This window comes from Castor canadensis, chromosome 9 (assembly GCF_047511655.1).
Source record: "Castor canadensis chromosome 9, mCasCan1.hap1v2, whole genome shotgun sequence".
NCBI classification, from domain to species: domain Eukaryota; kingdom Metazoa; phylum Chordata; class Mammalia; order Rodentia; family Castoridae; genus Castor; species Castor canadensis.
The window spans coordinates 114,529,959-114,550,744 of record NC_133394.1 but is presented as its reverse complement, the minus strand read 5'-3'; positions in this window follow the sequence as shown (position 1 = coordinate 114,550,744).

Here is a 20,786-nt window from a genome sequence, read left to right as displayed (position 1 = left end):
CCAACTGAACTTTAAAAAGAGAGAGACAAAATATATAAAACATCTCTCCAGATATTGGGCAAAAGACAGCAATCCCTGAGAGAGAAATAAATGAGTTGAGCCCCACAGTTGTATCAGTTTACTCTTAGGGTCAGGTGTCTTTTTTGTTGTTGTTAAGGGCCTTTATTATAGATTTAAATCTGCACATACCACATAAAGTTGCTAGGCAATGGCACAGAGAGAAAAAAACCCAAGGGTAGCATGTCCCTGAGTTGAAGAGATGAAGCTGGGAGTAAGACAAAGGACACGGGACAAGGTGCCAAAGAGGACAGAGTCAGCTAAGAAGTAAACCCCAGTGATCATCGAGGGCTCTGTCAAGTATTCAGATGAATACTGAGCAGCTTGTGTGTGAAGGAATTTCCCAAGGCCAGGAAAGACCATCTGAAAAGCACTAGAGCCAGCAGAGCCCACTGCTCACATAAGGCCAGTCTCAACAACCAGAGCAGGAATTCCCAGCACTCTGGACAGAATGTTAAGCTTCTGTATGGGGGGAAATTCATTCTAGACAAAATAGTGCTCTGACCCAACTTCACAAACCTTGAAAGCAAGACTTCTATGAGCTCAAACTAAAGTGACATCACTGCATGCTAGAATAAAAGAGTATTTTTAGAAATACAAAACTATCCAAGATCCTACAAGGTAAAATTCACATTATCTGGCATTTAATTTAAAAATTACCAGGCATACAAAGAAGTAGAAAAATAAATCCAGAATGAGTAAAATCAATGAATTTGCATTGACCCAGATGAGAGAATTTGTACATTAAACATTGTTTTAGTGATTATCCAAAATTGAAAATTATAAACCCACATAAATTCATGGATATCAAGAAACAGCAAGACGTCATCATCAAATTGCCTAAAGATGATAAGAAAGAGAAAATATCAAAAACACCAAGGAAAAAAACACATTATTTACAGAAAAACACGTCATCAGAAATAATGCAATCAAGAAGCTAGTACAGTAACATCTCTGTCATCTTTAAAGAAAGAAGAGTTGACCTAGAATTCTTTGCCCAAAAAAAAATCTTTGAGAAAAGAAGACAAATTAGGACTTCTACAGACAGAAAAGCTGAAAAAATTCATTACCAGCAGAAATTTTAAGTCTGTTGGACTTACTTAAACAGGAGAATACCAAATCCCCACCAAAAAAAGGTGTGTGGGGGGAGAAACACCAGAAATTGTAACTACCTAGGTAATTTTCTCATTATCTAAATATTTAAATTTAAGAAGATAACTGACTTTTAAAATAAAATTGATATGAATACATTGTGGGATTGGTGTACATTTTCGTAGAAGTAAACCATATGACAATAGCACTCAAGTCAGGAGGAGAAAAGTGCAAAACCGTTGCAAAGCTCTCATGCTATACACAAAGCAGTACTGAAGGTAGACTGTGTTAAGTTACAGGTCAAACCCTAAGGCAAGCACTAAAATAACACAGCCTAGAATTACAGGAAAAGGAGAGAAAATGGAAATATAAAAACTCCTCAACCATTAAAAAAAAACAGAAAAAGGAAACAAAGATAAAGAGAATAAATTGAAAGCAAATAGCAAAATAGTAGATTTAAATGAAACCATGTTGGCCAGACATGTTGACTCATACCTGTAATCCCTGCTACTTGGGAGACTGAGATCAGGTGAATTGTGATTCGAGGCCAGCCTGGACAAAAAGTTAGCAAGACTCTATCTCAATAAACAAGCTGGCACAGTGGAACACATCTGCAATCCTAGTTAGCAGACGGCATAGGTAGGAAGACTGTGGTCCAAGGCTGGCCCTGGGCAAAGGGCTAGAGACATGGCGCAAGTTGGTAGAGCACCCCCCTAGCAAGCATGAAGCCTGAGTTTAAATCCCAGTACTGTAAAAAAAAAAAAAAAGTAATAAATGAAACCACGTCAATAATCCCATATAATATGATGGTCTAACCCTAGTTTGCAGATTGGAAACACACAACAAATGAGCAACACCCAACTCTATGCTATCTAAGAAAAAAACTACTTAAAATATAAAGATACCCATAGATTGAAGGTAAACAAATAGAGGAGGGTAGATCACGCTGACACCACTCCAAAGAAAGCTAGGCTATGCTAACACCAGACGGTAGAGCTCCTTATCGGTTGGATAAAGAAGACCATTCTACAGTGATCTAGGGGCTAATGAATCAAGAAAGTGAACAGTAATCCTACATGATTACCCTTTAATAGAGTTTCAAAATACATGAAGTAAAACTGGCAGACCTAAAAGACAAACTAGACAAATCTATTATAAGCTGAAATTTTAATCAGAAAGGAAAGTGAAGACCTGAAAACAGTATCAACCACCTTGACGTAATTGACATGTCACACATTCCACCCACAAGTAGAATATGCAGATTTTTAAATAGTTTTGTTAGACTTTTGAGTTAGTCTATGTTAGTAATATGGCACGGGGGCGGGGTGGGGGGGCCATTGTGGAAATTCCACCCATGCGTACAATGCTCTTTTAGCAAGTTTAACCCCTCCAATGTGATAGTCCCCTTCCTCTTCCCCTTTTTCAACAGTGTTTGATGGGTTTCATTATGTAGAATGTAGATTTTTCACATACACATGGAAAATTCACCAAGATGGATTATATTCTGGGCTCTCACATGAATCTAAATATATCTAAAATGATTTATAATATACTATAGGTTCTCTAACATCAAAAATTAAATTAGAAATTAGTAGTAGTATCTAGAAAATCTCTTATGGTTTGGAAACTAAATAACATGTTTCAAAATAATCCAAGCGTGAAGAAGAAATCAAAAGAGAAATTGCAAAACATTTTGGGCTGAGTAAAAATGAAAACACACTGAAAAATTGGAGGGATGCCACCAAATTTTTCCTTAGGGGGATGTTTGAAGCACACAGAGAAGAAACACCCAGTTAAGTGAGCTCAGTCCTTACCTAGGAAAAGGAAGAGCAAAAAAGAAAATAAAAAAGATGAGAATGAAAATGAATAAACTGAAGAATGTCAGTGAACAGGGTCAGGAGGGAACTCCAAAGTCTTCTTCCAAAAAGCAACAAAAAAACCCACAAAAACTGTCATAATCAGTCTTAAAATAAACTAATTTTAAAATATACAGCAACCAGATGAATGCTTAATCAAGAAAACATGCTTGACACTCAAAGAAACTTCTCTGAGGTGTTTTGTCTTACCCTGGCCCCATCTCCCACACTTTGCTCTGGAGAACCTTGAAAACAAGATTCCACTTGCCCAAGAAAGATCCTTAGTACTGAGGGGAACAGAACAGACCTGATTCCTATGAGTTGTGGTTTGTTTTGACCTGTTGGTGGTCCCCTGGAGGACTGGCTCAAGGAGTTATCCTCACATTCATATACCATGTAACAATACCTCAGTTAACGTCAGACCACAAATACAGGGTGTCCCAAATAATCTAGGTGTGTAGCAGGCTATCCCATGGAAAAATATTTGAATAGACACTTCAAAGAAGACACATGAATGCCAAATAAGACAAGAAAATATGCTCAGCCTTGTATGCACATATGAATAATAAAAGAAAAATGAAAAAAAAAAAAAAAGAAAATATGCTCAGCATTATCAGTCATTAAATTAAATTCACATGGCCAGGTGTGGGTCGTGAGGTGCAGGAACTTGAAATTTCATTCACTGGTGGGAATCTAAAATGGTACCACTACTTTGGAGACCTGTTAGGCAGTTTCTGAAAATGTTAAGTATGTGCTTAGCATCCTGCCCAGCCATTTCTCTTCTATGTACTTACCAAAAAGGAGTGAAAGGAGATGTCCAAACAAAGACTTCAGCATGAATATTCATAGCGCTTTTATTTGTAATAGCCCAAATCTGAAAGCAACTCAAATGCCCAAAAACAGGTGAACAGAGAAACAAATTATACTCTGTCTATACAATGATAGAGTATGCAGCAACACAAAATGCATGTTTTCATACATGCAAAAACATGACTCTCAAGATAATTATGCTATGAAAAAAGGCAGACAAAAAGTGTGCTTAGTCTGTGATTGTATTTATAAAACATTCCAGAAAATGCAAAGTAAAATAGAGTGACAGAAAGAAATCATTAGTTGTCTAGAAATCAGTGGGAAGTAGAAACAGGAGAATAAAAAATGAACACACGGAAACTTTGGGGGCAGGTGGACAGATTCATTATCTTAATTGAAGTCATGGTTTCATAGATGTAGTCACATGCCAAAATGTATCGAGTATAGACTTTAAACATGTGCAGTTTATTGTATTTCAATTATACGTTAATAAAGCCACTTAAAGAAATAACTATATTTTCCAAAACAAATTAGTGAGAAAAGTGTCATTGCCTGACATTTGTGCACATCTGTTTTATGTCACACTTAATGAAAGACAGTTGAATTTTCATCTCTATTTGCTGCATTCAGTGTGTTGCATTGTGTTGTTTTAGCTTTAGAATACAGAGAAAATCAACCTTCACATAAGTATATAGTTGGAAAAGGGAGAAATATTTTAATGGCCTTTTCAGGTAATTATAGGGATGTTTGATATCACATCAGGCTTGACAAGTGGTATTTTCTTAAAGGAGCAGTGTAGAATCTGAAACTAAATTAACAAACTTTTCATAATCTATTATATCAAAATCCATTGGCTCATTGTACACTTTGAATGGGTCTTCTTCATGTATTATTTTATAGCAGCATGGTCTTTTGGAAAATATTTGTTCACAGAGTTATGCAGATCTTCCAAATGTGCTCATATTTCATTATATGTACATATATAAACACTAGTGGGAATGCTAAATAGTACAGCTACAATGGAGACCTATTTGGTAGTTTCTTAAAATGTCAGACATACACATCAATAAATGATTAACATATATATTAACACATATAAATCTATATATTAACATATATATACAAATTTTATATTGATAAAATACCACCAATCTTACCAAAAAGTCTTCAAGTCTTAGAAAGTTGCCAAACTCACCAAGTTCTAAAAAATTCTGATTTTTACTTGGAAACTCAAATTTTATAATTTGACAAATGCTCTCGGTCTTTTTTTTTTTAAATAACAGCCTCACTTATGAATAAATGGCAGGTTCATGTGTTTTTTAGAAATGTCTGCCACATATTCAAATCTAAATAGCCATTATTTCTAAGCCAATGCTATAATCTCAATATTTGCGCCCCTCCCACAAGTCCTATGCACCAATGTGATGATATTAGAAAATGAGACCTTTGAGAGGTGATTAGATCAGGAAAGAGGAGCCCTCAGGAAAAAAAGTCTCAAGAAAGCTACCTGCCCTCCTTCTTTCTACCACATGTGGCTGCAGCAAGAAGGCACCAATGACCCAGTAATTAGTAAAGGGACCCCCACCAAACACTGAGTCAGCTGGAGTCTTGAACTTGTACTTCCCAGCCTCCAACACTGTAAGAAATAAATTTCTCGTTTATGGCATTTTGTTATAGCAGCTCAATGGACTAAAACAGTTAATCTCCTTTAAAAAAAAAAAAATGACTTCCTTGCTGAAAGTGACTACTTCAACTTGCAAGTCAAATAATCTTATCAAGAGCTTTTCTTTGAAACAACCATTTACTTTGGTTTGCAGCAAAAGTGCATTCTGCATACTTCCCATTTCATCACGCCATATATTAAAAAGCTATTACTCAAGTGTTGAGATTTAACACAGTTAACTTTTGTATTAGAAGCATTCTTAATGACAGTGACAAATTTTTTATATGGGTGTGTGATGGTGGATTGGGCATGAGCTACAACACCTAACGAAACAGTTTGGGACCAGGACTTTGCCTTGTGCTTTGTCACCACCATTTTTACTCAACATTATTTTGAACTAAATTTGGTCTCTACCAGAACAAATATCAACACAGTGAAAAGGCTCTCTGGGCCTTTGGATCCATTTGGTGAACCACTACCACAGCCGGAAAGCACAACTTTATGTTTCACCCAAGTCATTCAGCCAAAAGATCAGAGTGCCCTCCAAAGAGGACCAGCCACACTTGAAGAGGCGAACCCCATTCATCTCATGAGTATTTACTGAGTGCTTACTCTCAGCCAGGTTCAATTCTAGGTGCTGAAAAGAAGAAATGAAACATAAGTCTTGCCCCTTAGATAATACACTCTAAAAGAGCAACAGAAAACAAACAAAAGTGAACACTGACTTTCCTGATGGTGCTGAGTATTACAGAGGAAAACAAAGCATGGCTGGGGCTACAAATGCTGGGCGGGGGCTTTTGTGTGTGGAGTGTCAGGGAAAACCTCACTGATATTTGAATGAAAGCCAAAAAAAAGAAAAAAGAGGAGACAGAGATAGCTATGTAAATATCCTGGAGGAAGAACATTTAGGTGGAGAGAAGAGCCAGTGTAAATGTGATGGTTGGAGGATGCATGACTGGAGGAGAGTAAGAGAGAAGGGGAGAGTAGGATGGAACACCAGATAGGAGGAGGGGAGTTCATAATGCAGAACTTGTAGGTCAATGGGGTTTACTCTATAGGACAGAAAGCCATTTAATGGCTTCAAGCGAATAACATGTTGTAATTAACATCTTCGAAGGGTCCTTCTGACTGATGAGTGGGGAGCGGATATAAGAGAGCATGGTGGTTGATTTTATGTGTCTACTTCACTAGGTAACAAGGAACCCAGATATTTGGTTAAACTTTGTTTGCAGGTGTGTCTATGAGTGTTTTTCCAGATGAGATTGGTACTTGAACTGGTGAACTGAGTAAAGCAGATGGTCCTCCTCAATGTGGGATATTGGTTCATCTGTTGAGGGTCTGAGTAGAATAAAAAGGAGGAAGGGAGAAGGAAGAATTCTTTCTCTCTCTCCATCTCCCTCTCTCTCTCTCCCTCTCTCTCCCTCCCTAAACTGCTACGCAGAAAACAATAAAGAAATTACTATACACATGTAAGTAAATGTAAAAACAACAAAATAAAAGGAGAAAAAAAATTGTTAAATAAGTCACTTTTACTCCTAGAAAAGGGAAGAATAAAAGTGAAGAAACAGATGCACCAGTCTAAGTCATCAAGAGCCCCTGACACCCCACAGTGTTACGGAATTTGGGCAATGTCCTTGGAAGATCTTGGATTTTCACACATCATAGACTGGGAGTGTTCAAATAAACCTTATGTAGATCTCAAGGTATGGGGAGTTCCTGACTGGTATCTGAGATACAGCTGATAAATGGAATGAATGGGGGAATGGTTGGGTGGATATATGGATGGATGGATGGATGGATGGATGGATGGATGGATGGATGGACAGGTAGATGTGAGGGTTGGAGACAGCAGGTGATACTGTGATTCTAGACTGGAAGATTTTAGCATTGTCTACGTTTTGTACTTTTAGAGTAGTTTATGGAAGTGATATCTGCATATCAGATAATCTAAACTATCCATTTGACTAAAATTACTTTCCAATACAATTTCCAGTCATTTTAGCACTAAATTTCTACTAATTATTAGCCTAACACCCTGAGGGTCACCTCGCCTCCTTGTTTCCTCTCATCTACTTCCAAGCCATATCCAATTCTACTTGAAAACTTATCTGGAATCCACCCACTTCTCTCCGGTCCCCTGCTACCTGGTCCAAGCTACCATCAGCTTCACTAGTCTCCCTGCTTCTGCTCATGCCTTCCTTGCAGTTGTACTCAACTCTTTTAAAAGTGGGTAATTCACACACTCTTCTACAAGACTCTCAATGACTTCTCATTTCACTCAAAGTCAAAGTCATAGTCCTTACAATATCCTGGAAAGCCCTATATTATTTACCTGCCCCATCTATCCATGCTCTCTTACCTCACCCCTCTGCTACTGTCTCGTGGCTCCCTAGCTTTTCCTGCATGTACCTCAGAGCATTTGCACAAAGTATCCCTCTGCCTGGAACCTCTCCCCCAACAGCTCTGTGGTTTGTTTCCTTCCTTTCTTCAAGACTCTGGTCAAAGTCACTTTCTCAGTGACATCATTTATAACTTCTTAGCTGCCCACCACCTGGGACACTTCCTAGTCCCCTTCTCTTCCCTATTTTTCTCATACATACATACATCACCAACTGATAAAAGATACGTTCCACTCAATGGTTTGATTTGTTGTCCATCTCTGCCTGATAGAATGTGAGCTCCATGGGGACAGGGACTTTTGTCTATTTTATTAGAAGTATACCACTAAGTCCATTAACAGTACCTGGTACTCAACAATAAAGGAATAAACATACTGGTCATTCTAACTCTGATTTGAAGCTACTGCTGCTTGCAAACCTCCACTTATTGCTACAGTAATGTGCACCACAACTCTTAACAGCAATTCTATCCTGGCAGCTAACATAGCATGTGAAATAAACCACACCTGGAAAAGCACAGTCCATCACCAGAAGCCCTGAGGCCATGGCTACAGCAGCAGAGATCATACTCTAGTTAGTTTGTACTCAACTGTTTCCTCTCACCATTCACAAACATGGAGCAAATACTGGCAAGGAACAAGTTGACTCAGGCCACACAGCAGTTAGAGTTCACCCCACAAGGTCCGAGCACCCTGTTTAAGAACCAACTGGACCCTGGCAAAACCCCAGTATTTGGGGAAGCACCAATTCCTTTTCTAAGCCTTCTAACTGGCCATGCTTTAGAGAAAAGCCCTTCTCCATAAACAATAACAACCATTATGCCCACACCAGCCCAATACACCTACGCTGCTTGGGAAATGTATGTTCATCACCTATTGGCTTTGAGATTAAAATAATGATATGTTGGTTTTTGCTGTGGTTCTGTCCACTAAACACAATAATTAATAGTTGATCATTTTCATAATGCTTTCTTTAAAAGTGGAGGACATTGTACAGTGAGGGAGCTAAACTTACCTGCCCAGATGGAGTGCTAACCTTGGACAAGGCTACCCAATGACCAGCAATTCTTCCTTACTTTAACTGAACAAAACAAAAGAAAAATGAGAAGTCTTTCTACCTTGTCAAGACAGAGTTCAACAGCTATTATAGACTGAATTGTGTCTGCCCTATATTTATATGTTGAAGCTTTAACTCCCAGTACCTCTTAATGTGATCTCATTTGGTAATAAGGCCTTTAAAGAAGTGACTAAGTGAAAATGAAGATGTTAGGGTAGAGCCCTAATCCAATATGATTGGTGTCCTTATAAGAGGAGGAAGCATGTATATAGAGGGATGACAATATGAGGACGTAGCAACAGGGTGTCTATCTTAAAGTCACCTTGATCTAGAACTTCCACCCATGTGGTATTTTGTAATGACAGCTTAGCAAACTTAATATATCACTTTATTTCTTATGATTTCTATGCTCTTTCTTTTCCCATGTTCTTGATCTCAAATCACAAAACATTGAAAATTCCAAGTTGAGTACCTTCCAGTGCAGATGCATTTCTTAAGTACCTAATACAAAGTTTTTATAAGTACCTTACAAATTATAGCTCACAGGATGATTCCTGTGCAATGATGAGATGGTTTTTAAAACTATCTTCCATAATACTCTTAGATGAGTTAGGGACAACCATAAAGCTGTTTTGCAGAAGGACAAGCAGGATCTTATGCTCAGCTTTATTAGTGCAGCAGAGCTGGGTAAAAACAACAATTCTGACTTTTGCCATTCAAGCTCATTAAAATATATAAACTAGACCACAACTATGTTTCTTTACAATTGGGCTGTTTCTTTAGAGTACCCAAAATACTTTTGCTCCTTCCCAAGGCACTGTCTTCCCACTAGCAAACTACTAAGGAAGGCATATTAGCCACTGGCAATCAGAAATGGCTTGACAGTGAGGCATTAGAACAAGGAGGATAGTTGTAGAGGTCCATCCAGGTCATTGCCTCTGCCTCAGCAAAATGTCCTCCCCAGGCACTTTAAGGCTGGCGCTCTACCAGGTAGTATCTCTCTCACCAGAATGTACCAGGTACACCCTGTCCTTTGTTTATCTACTCTTTATCCAAAGAGGATACAATTTGATTGATTTGAGTTCCATTTCTAATGACAAATTATGATTGTGTTAGTGGTTTAGCCGTCCCCAAATTACCAAATTTACGAGCACAGACAGTGGCTTGCTTTACTCTTGAAGATATTAATCATACACATTGTGTGTGGATCTACCAAACATTGATGGTAGCCTGTTCTCCAGGTTTTTAAGAAGACTTGTTGCTATGAGCTCATGCATGGAGAATTATATTTGGTTTTCAAAAGGAAAAAAAAATGCCTTCTAAGCACTATTGTTATTCATTTTTCCCCCTTTGGGAATCCCCATGGCTGCCTCTTACTGTTCTTTAACTGCTTCATACTCACTCACACATTCAGCTTCTGTGGCAAATTTTACTTCCTATCCCAACACATCCCTCTTCAATACCTCAGAGAAGAGTGATGACCTTTGTTTTACAAAAGAAGTGAGAAAATCCAAGTGTTCTGGAAAATGGAAAATCCGAGTGTTCTAGGCAAAATTTATTTGGTTGCAAGAAATATCCAAGCTAGCTTGATAAAAGCAGAACTTCTAAGGATACGCAACCTATGTGGAATTGAAGGTAGTGGACTCAAACCTCATGCTGGCAAAGCAACTTCACCCACATTTGCCTCTAGTGTGGAGAGCGGGGGTAGGGAAGGACTACGGGAAGGACTGGGTGTCCCTGAAATGTACCTTACTGGCCACAACCTGAGATCTTGTACAAAACAAACTTCAAAGTTACTTCGAAGCCTAAGGGGGAGAGGAAATTGTTGAAATATGTCTTTATGTGACTTTTTAATTATAAAAAGTACTCTGCATTGCCTCTGGGTGAGAGAGCAGTTTTAATTACCTAGACCCTTTCTGCTCATCTTTCCTGCTTTTTCTCTAACAACAGTTGGAAGATTGACTGTAATAGTCTCTCACAGAGCTCTTTCAATAGTCTTTCTTTCTGTCACTGCCTCATCTGGTCTTTCATCTCCATTCCTCTTTCTATTACTCTTCCATTCTCTCTCTCTCTCTCTCTCTCTCTCTCTCTCTCTCTCTCTCTCTCTCTCTCTTTCTCTCTCCCTCTCCTGACTGTCTCCTTTAAGTTTAACTTGGCCTATGGCTTTGTCTTCTCTTAGCCAAATCACTTATTTTATATAATCTTTCAATGCAGTCATCAGCCTCAATAACTCTCATGGCAAATTCCTAAGAGGGAAAATCTGATTGGTTGCTAGTGATCCAGTAGCTTAGTAGGCATTGGCCAGGAAGCTATCATGGTTAATCGAGTGACTGGAGTGACTGAAGGGGGAAGGTGGTCACATAGTGGCTGCACAGTTTAGGGCACACATGCTAGGAAGAAGTGTTGGACATGGCAGCAAAAGATCAGTGTGTCCTCTAATCCTGAGTCTCCCAGCTCTCCTGGCAAAACCAGTTCTGGAAGCCAAGGCTCCTGCTGCACCACCAATGCCACACCCACTAGAATATTTGCAATAGCTATACTAGAAATGGAGTTTCTACACCCAGAAATGGAGCCACACATGTGTAATCATGTGATTTACAACAAAAGAACCACTTTAGTGGTCTCTTCAATAAAGAGTGCTGGAGCAACTGGCTATCCATATGGGAGGGGAAATAATCTTGATCCTTACCTTATGTCACACTCAAAAGCTAATTGGAGATTAGCATAGGTATAAATATAAAAAGGTAAAATGGTAAAGTTCTAAAAGATAGAAGGGGCTGGTGACATAGCTCAGTGGTAGACTTCTTGGCTAACATGTAGACAGGTAGAGAAATATCCAACAGAAAAGCTAAAATTAAAAATACCAAGATGCCAAGCATTGTAAGGATAGGGGGCAATAAGAACTCCTCCACATTGTTGATGGGAGTTCAGTCCATTTACATTTTTAAATACTGTTTGACGATAACAACTAGAGATAAACAATCAGATGCCCAATGACCCAGCAACTGCACCCCTGAATATAGACTAAAAAGAAATGAGTACTTGTGCCAACTAAAAGATATATGCCAGGATATTCTCAGCAGCTTTATTTATGATAGCCCAATACTGAAAACAACCAGAGGCCCATCTATTGGAGAATGGGAATATTCAGATATATTCTCGTAATCAAATACTATACACAATTTGAAAAAGAAACGTCTACAAATCCAAACAACAAGAGGAATTAATTTTGGCCAGGTGTTGTGGTACATGTCTGAAATCCAAGCTATTCAGGAAATAAAAGTAGGAAGATCTTGATCCAAGACTGGCCCAGGCAAAAGCAAGAGACCCTATCTGAAAAACAAACTAAAAGCAAAAGGGATGGGGGGCCACATGTGAAGCAAAAGAAGTTAGACACAAAAGAGAAACACCTTGCAATTCATAAGTAGGAAGTATATGAGTAAACAAAACTAATGTGATAAAAATCCTAACAGTGGTGACCTCTGGTAGGGTGTAGAGAAGAAGCGGCATGAAGGAGCTTTCTGAGATGCTGTAGATTTTTATATCATGACGTAAGTGGTAGTTTCATGAATATCTGCATATGTAAAAATCTAAGCTCTATACTCATATCATTTTATTTCAATATACACTTCAATTTTGTGCATCAATAAAAATTAAGCAAACAAATAGATTCTAAGAGACTAAATGGGTGAGAGAAGTGGTCTCATTTTTTGTCTTTATTAAACTATGCTTGAAGCCATAATGAAATAAAGAAATAGAAGTTAATAGCACTGACACAGTTATAAATCAGTAATAGTCTTTAAATATAGCCATGGCACCACATTATTTAGGATTTTAAAGACTTTTTTTTCCAAAAAAAATTCATATATCTTCTCATATGGAAATGGAAAATAGCATTCCATTTTAAGTGCTTTGGGAGTCTCAATTTTTCTCACAATCTGCTGTTTCATGTTAACAGCTAGAAACACAGCACCCTTAAACCACGTGAATCTCTGTGAGGTACAGAAAAGTGAAGCAGAGAAATAGTTTTAATCTTCTCAATTCGGAAGGAGAAAAGCTGGATTTATTCTGTAAGGAACACATTGGGGTCGTTCATGCTTTTTAGCAATTTCTTCTCTGGTGGGCAATTCCATCTAACGTAAGTACTACCCACACAGGGCCTCCTATTTGTTAGGAAAACAAGACATTGATATTGGGAAGGTGAATCTTGAGCAGAACTCTTCTCCAGGCTGAAGAGAAACAGAAGCAGCCAACATATAGGACTGCAGAGGAGAGAGGAGGGTGTTGTATACATTGAGAAGAAGTCGAGTTTTTTTCTGGGAGCAATACACACAAAAGCAAAAATGAACTTGAACAAAGGAAAGCACTTGATTCTGAAGGACAGTTTACCTTCATCATGGGCGACCTCTCGTCTATCTACAAAATTAGACTTGCAGCCAAGAGAAAACCTCTATGCATTTCCTTAGCCATAATCTACTTAAAAATAGTATTAGACAAGCAAATAATAAGACTTTACAAAATAATGTCATGATGGAATAGAAAGAATTATCAAAATATTTCTCTGAAGACCTGGTTCTACCATGGATGGTTCTGCTGCCAGTGAATCCCAAGTTCCCTCATTTGCAAAACTGGAGGGGTTGACACTCTTGGGGATATACCCAAAAGACTGTTACTCCAGAGGCACCTGCACATCCATGTTTATTGCGGCACTATTCACAATAGCCAAGTTATGGAAACAGCCAAGATGTCCCAGCACTGACGAATGGATTAAGAAAATGTGGTATCTATACACAATGGAATTTTATGCAGCCATGAAGAAGAACGAAATGTTATCATTCGCTGGTAAATGGATGGAATTGGAGAACATCATTCTGAGTGAGGTTAGCCTGGCTCAAAAGACCAAAAATCGTATGTTCTCCCTCATATGTGGACATTAGATCAAGGGCAAACACAACAAGGGGATTGGACTATGAGCACATGATAAAAGCGAGAGCACACAAGGGAGGGGTGAGGATAGGTAAGACACCTAAAAAACTAGCTAGCATTTGTTGCCCTTAACGCAGAGAAACTAAAGCAGATACCTTAAAGCAACTGAGGCCAATAGGAAAAGGGGACCAGGAACTAGAGAAATGGTTAGATCAAAAAGAATTAACCTAGAAGGTAACACCCACACACAGGAAATCAATGTGAGTCAATGCCCTGTATAGCTATCCTTATCTCAACCAGCAAAACCCCTTGTTCCTTCCTATTATTGCTTATACTCTCTCTACAACAAAATTAGAGATAAGGGCAAAATAGTTTCTGCTGGGTATTGAGGGGGGGAGTGGGAGGGGGTGGAGTGGGTGGTAAGGGAGGGGGTGGGGGCAGGGGGGAGAAATGAACCAAGCCTTGTATGCACATATGAATAATAAAAGAAAAATGAAAAAAATAAAAATAAAAAAAAAAAAACTGGAGGGGTTGAGTCAGATGATTTTGATCAGCAACCACCCCCCCAACATTAAATTGTGTTCCATATTCTGTATTTAAAGAACTTGAAAAGTGAATGAGGAAGTTTTAGAAAGATTTTCATTAAATATGTTTTAAAAAGAAAAGTTGTTGTTCAGAGGGGTGAGCTTCCAGTAAGGCGACATTTTTCGCATCTGAGCATCTCCGGGTAACTGGCATCATTTAGTACTTTTCCTCTACACAGAGCTCTTCCAAATGCCAGGCCCTTGATTATCATCAGCCTGGACTCAGAATACCAACCACCTATGTGCTATTTCTTTCTCCTGGACTGTCTCAGGAGCTCCAAATAGAATGTCACTTGAAGAACAATCATTTCCTTCCATTCACAGAGACAGAGAAAGGGATAAAGGGTATAATCACAGTCCCAGCTTCCTCCCTTGAGCCCTGGAACATGGAAATGTACCAGCTCCCTGGAGAGCAAGGCTCTGTCTCCACAGCCCGCCCAGGACCAATCCACTGGGCTTCGAGGAAAGCTGCTGTGAAATCTGAGAAAAGATTAACACAGCACTTGCCAGAGAGGAAATGGAACTTACTTACTTTTTGCATTTGCATTATGCTGAATGTTGAGTCTTTGCTGCCCTAAGGTTTAGATCAAATTAGTAAAATATGTCAGAAACAGAAATAATTCACAGTTCATAAATTCAGTACCTTATATATTTCACTTTGGATCCATCCAACAAGATTGTAACACAAGATGTATTTTTTGAAGTGAGAATTGTCTTTTCTCCTGGACATCTTGGGTAACGTTAGTATCACAAGTTATACTTCATCATTCCAGTTGGCCAGGAAAACACCTGATACAGGGTATAGGACTGAATGAGTTTAAAATCCTGACTTTAACAGGAAGGCGAAACAGGTCCTGTCTGGGGGTTGGTACCAATAGGAGGGGGAAGGATATAAGGAAAGGGTGTGGGAGGGTGAATGTGGTAGCAATACTACATACTTATGTATGAAAATGTAAAAATGAGACCTGTTGAAACTATTCAAGAAATGGGGGGTGGGGGAATAAAGGGGAATGATGGAGGGGGTGAATTCAACTATGATATATTGTAAGAACTGTTGAAAATGTTACAATGTACCCCAATATAACAGTAATATGATAAAAAAATTTTAAATAAATAAATTCTCTTCTACTCATCAAAAAATTAAATTTTGTTTTTACCATAAAAGTTGTTTCTTTTAGTTGGGAACTGTAGAAAGGTTAAGGTAAGATGCTTTGAGCACAGCTGACCTCAAAGGTGCTGTGTCAGTCTCAGAACCAGTAATCACAACCTTCAATAGGGCCCATAAGTACTAAGAAAGAAGAGAAGCATTCAACATCACACTTCAAAAACTTCTGCATCAGATACCCTTTCTTACCTTTTAAAATCTTTTGTTGCTTCTAAAATTTGTATTTAAAAACTCCAACTACAGTCATAAAATATCATTTAATGTGATTCCCCAAATATGATCCAAGGACAAGCAGCATAAAAACATGCAGGGGAGGGGGAACAGGGAGAGCCTGTGGTTCATGTTGAAATTTAGAGTCCTGTATCCAGAGGTCCCAAATCAGGATCTCAGGAAATGGGGCCTGGTAAAGTGTGCTTGTAACAAGTGTCCCTAGTGATTCTTTTTTTTTTTTTTTTTTTATTCATATGTGCATACAAGGCTTGGGTCATTTCTCCCCCCTGCCCCCACCCCCTCCCTTACCACCCATCCCGCCCCCTCCCTCTCCCCCCCCACCCCCTCAATACCTAGTGATTCTAAAACACAATGAGTTTTAGAATTATTTATGCAGCTTCACTGACCTAACTAGTAGAGGGTTCAAGTTCAACAGCAGCTAAAACAAAAAATAATCCTTTTAGAACAGAAGTGGAAATGACCATGACAACAGCCCTTTTCATGTAATACACACACACACACACACACACACACACACACACACACACACATGCCTGACTCCTCTGTGACGCTGGGTGAAACATTGTCTTCTGTGACTTCGGGACTGGAAAATCAGATCTTCAGCTGATTGACAAATCCGGAAGGAGTCTGCCTGCCTGGATGTGCCCCTCCTGAAAGCTAGATGTACTGATGGCTGGGGAGGTCTTAATCCTTAGATCAGCTGCCTGTCCACACAACGCTAAAGGATGCATCCATTTCATTCACATTGTGAAGTGCGCTACAAAGATTCTCTGGATTGGGATATGTGTGATTATTTCCAGAAGGAACCTAGTTCTCGGAACCTGCCTAGACAGCTCAGCTCCACTCCTGCCACCTAAGGCAGCTTGCTCTGGGTCTGGAACTTGGAGGTTCCCAAAGCATTCTTCATTATCATAATTGGGGTGGAACATTTAGCATTGGAGTCTATGGGTGATACCCGCCTGTCTTCCCTTTTCAGAGTTTGGAAGCACCTGTGCAGTAGGACACAGGGGTGAGAGAGACTGGAAGTCCAGCCCCAGTACTTAGTATTTTAATGTAGAGAGCAGGCTGTGTGCTATGATCTTTCTGAAATAGGAAAGTAAAGAGAGATCTGGATCCCCAACCATTGAGAGACTTGGCTATGGTTATGACGCATTCAAATAGTAAAATCTGGAAATCATTACTTCTCATTTTCAACCGTCAGAGTCTGTAGTTTATTTAACCTTCCACCTGCCTCTTAGTCTCCTTTGTGTTTGAGTTTTGTAGGATTCGATTGCTCTCCTGTTTCTTCTCAAACTGAGGCTTCTCTTAAGATCTTTTCACATTAGGGATCTTTGTCCTTTCACTCAATTTCCCTGAACCAGGGCCTGTACACTCATTGATATTAGTCTGAGACACAACTGGATAGGCAAACCTGCTCCCCCACCATATCTTTGGAGCCACCCACTTGCTTCTTAAACTGCCTCCTCACTTGATTTCTAAGATACCAGGGCAACAAGCTGCTATTGGGTGAGAGCAAAGGCTCTGAAGTAAAAAAAATCTGAGTCCAAATCCTGATCGACCACAGGCTAATAGTATGATCTTTTGCTAAGCTACTTACTCTTTCTAAGCCTCTACTTCCTCATCTGTAAAAAGGACATAAAGTCAATTTCATAGCGATGTTATGATAGTCAAATGTAATGCATGAGAAAGTATTTAGCATAGTACCAGCATATTGTAAGCATTCAATAACATGTTAATTAATCTTACATGCTCATAGTTTCTACTCAAATTCTTCAGCTACCTGTTAGCTTCATTAACTGGTTTCCCCTTCTCTGCCTGCACCCATAATATTGGGGTTCCTGTTTTTCCCTTAACTTTACCCACCTGTTCCGGGGAATCTCACCCACACCCATGACATTCACTACTGCTTCCCAATACACATTGAGAGTACTCAGAGCTCTCTGCCTAACTCTAATCTCTTACCCAACTTCTAGATTTCTGTTTCCAACTGTCTATTTGCCATGTCACCCTAGATGGCCTATAGGCACCCAACAGAATCCACCATCATCCTCTCTATCCCATTTCATCTGCCGTCTTCTCAAGCACACCCAACTGGGTCAATTCCCTAAGGTAGAAATCAGTCGTGAAGATAGACACATTCCTGCCCCTCCCTCACCAAGCCTTGGTATTTAATAAGGTCCTTTGCCCCAGCCCTGCCCCAGCATCTGCCTGCCACTGCTTTGGTGCTAGTCTTCCACATGGCACCTGAAGGAAACAGACTCTGATTTGCACCTCTTTGCCTATACACTCTACTTCCCTAGTATGTCCACTGGTCCTCTAGTGCCCCACTCAGGTTATGTTCTTCAAAAAATGAACCACGGGGGATGGAAGTATAGCTCAGTGGTAGAGCACAGGCTTAGCATGTGCAAAGACCTGGGTTCAATCCCCAGTGACAAAAAATAAGGAATACAAAAATATTGTCTGAGTGTGCAGGAAAGGGAATATATGAACAAATACATATTTTTTGGTGATTTTTGGGCTTGAACTCAAGACCTCACATATGCTAGGCAGGAGCTCTACTGCTTGAGCCACTCTGCCAGCCCCCGAACAAATATTTAATATGTAATATTGAGAGCTGAAGCATTAAATTCAAGAACAAACAAAAAGATACCGAAAATATTATTATTATTTGACATGGTTCTGGTTTTCATAATTCAACATAGTTAAACCCCCATCTTAGACAGAATTCATTGCTCCATCCCCTGGGAACCCACATTTTCTTCATGCATTTGTCCTCAGCTATTCATTAAGTATGTATGGTAATTCATATTCCTCTCTCTCCTTAACCTACATCATTTGCATCTTTACATTCCCAGAATCTGGTGTAATGCCTAATGAAGAGTTGAGGCTTGCTAACAAATAAAAAAACTTCTTACAATTGGTCTTCCATGCTTCTATTTGAAAGCAAAGACAACTAGAATCATGCTTGAAGTCACAGAATAATATAATCTTTTTGAAATAACAAAGTATTTCCCCTTCTTCATAATTCAGAGTTGTTGTTGCTATTTTAAGTCCCTTTTGTCCCTTTTCACCATTAAAACTAGACCCCAGAAATGGAAGAAGACTCCACCCATAATGAAGAGTGCTTTGCATCACTGAGTTTCAGAGCTGAACTTTTTTTAGCTACAGTGTTGAAGGAAGCAAAGCTTGGGAGAGGGACTGTGGAATGGTCCACAGAAGGACAGAAGGGGATACTTATAGAAGCACCTGCCTCTATCAAAGTTTATCAAAAATAAACTTCGATCATGTTTGATCCATTGCACTAGTAGGGGAAGCCTCCCTAGGGCTGAGAGTTGAGTTCTCTACTTTCCACATCTCAAAATGCAGTGTTATCAGTGTACAAAGGGCAACTAAGTGTGGGAGATCAGGTTTCACCCTAACTAAATGCACAAGAGACTGGTACAGAAAGCACAATGTCAGTGCACTATAACTGATTCACTCATTAAGGTGGAAACACAGCATATGGTCAGGAGGCCTAGCTCTAGAGCAAACTGCCTGGGCCTGGACCATTCAGTGGCTTATGTCACTGTGGCCACATGACTCAGGCTTTCTATTTAGTCCTTTAGCACAAACCTAAGATCTTTCCCCCTTTGTAGTTTCAGTCTATGTTCTCTTTCTACACCCAACATCCTTAGATTAGCAGCAAACACCTAGGAAAATATCCGAGAATATCAGCTAGAATATCGGGGACTATCATTAGAGCCAGGTTGTAAACTGGCTCAACATGAGTCCCAAATGCTGGGAGCTCTGGTGGTCTCAGTGAATGCCTTCTTTCTGTGGAAGCCTAGTGATCCAGCAGTTTGCTTGGTAAACAGGATCCAAAGCCAAGGAAGTCGTGAGTTCATTGGTTCTTCCTTATGGGCCAGTCATCAGGCTGTCAAACTCTGATGTGTTTTCCATCCGTTGAAATCACAGATGAATGTTTTACGAAAACTGGGGTTTTGTTTATTGCCATGAAAACTGCTTCTGTGCACCAAACTCCACTTCTTCTTTCTGGGCACTCACCTACCCTCACCTCAAAGCTTCCTTGGCAATTAGGGCAGGTCATATGACTGAGCATCAACCAGTGCAATTTGAATAGAAACAATGTGTGTTCTTCCTGACTTGGCCCACCAAAACAACCCATAAGAGGACAACCCTCCATGATCCACAAAACTAAAGCCACATGAAGACGTCAAAGCAACAGAGGAAGAAATCTAGGTCCTCAAATACCTGCTTGGATAAGGCACTATTATGGGTTGAATATGAAAGTAGGCTCATAGCTTTAAGTCTAGGTCTCCAATTAGTAGTGCGATATTGGGAGGTTCTGGAAATCTTAGGAGGTGTGGTCTAGCTGGAAGAAGTAGGTCACTTGGGGCGGGGTGGGGAGGTCCCTTGGGAGCTGTATCTTGTCCTTTCTCTTTTTTCCTCTTCTTCCTGACTTTCATGATGCAACCATTCCACCATGCCCTTTCTGCAATAATGAACTGAAACCATGAGCCATAATTTATCTTTCCTCCCTGAAGTAGTTTTTGTGAGGTATTTTGTCACAATGATGAAAAACTAACACAAGCACCCACTCGGCAGCATTACCCATTGTAAAATTTATGTGAGGAAAAAATAAACTTCTATCGTGTTTGATCCATTGCACATTCTTGAGTTTATTACAAGTTACAAATACACACATCCTGGTCAACTTGAACCTATAGCAGTGTCCAGAGCATAGTAGGAACTAATGGAAACCATGCATTTTACTAGAAAACAGAGCCTGGAGTAAGGCTCACCATTAACCATACAGGAGACAGACCTGGAACTTTGCAGAAGAGGTTAGTTGTCTACATTTCTAAAACATGAAAATGCTTCTAGGAGGAAGAAATGTAAGGTATTTCCCCTCAAGTTCACTTCACCTCAGGTTTCATCAATCACACC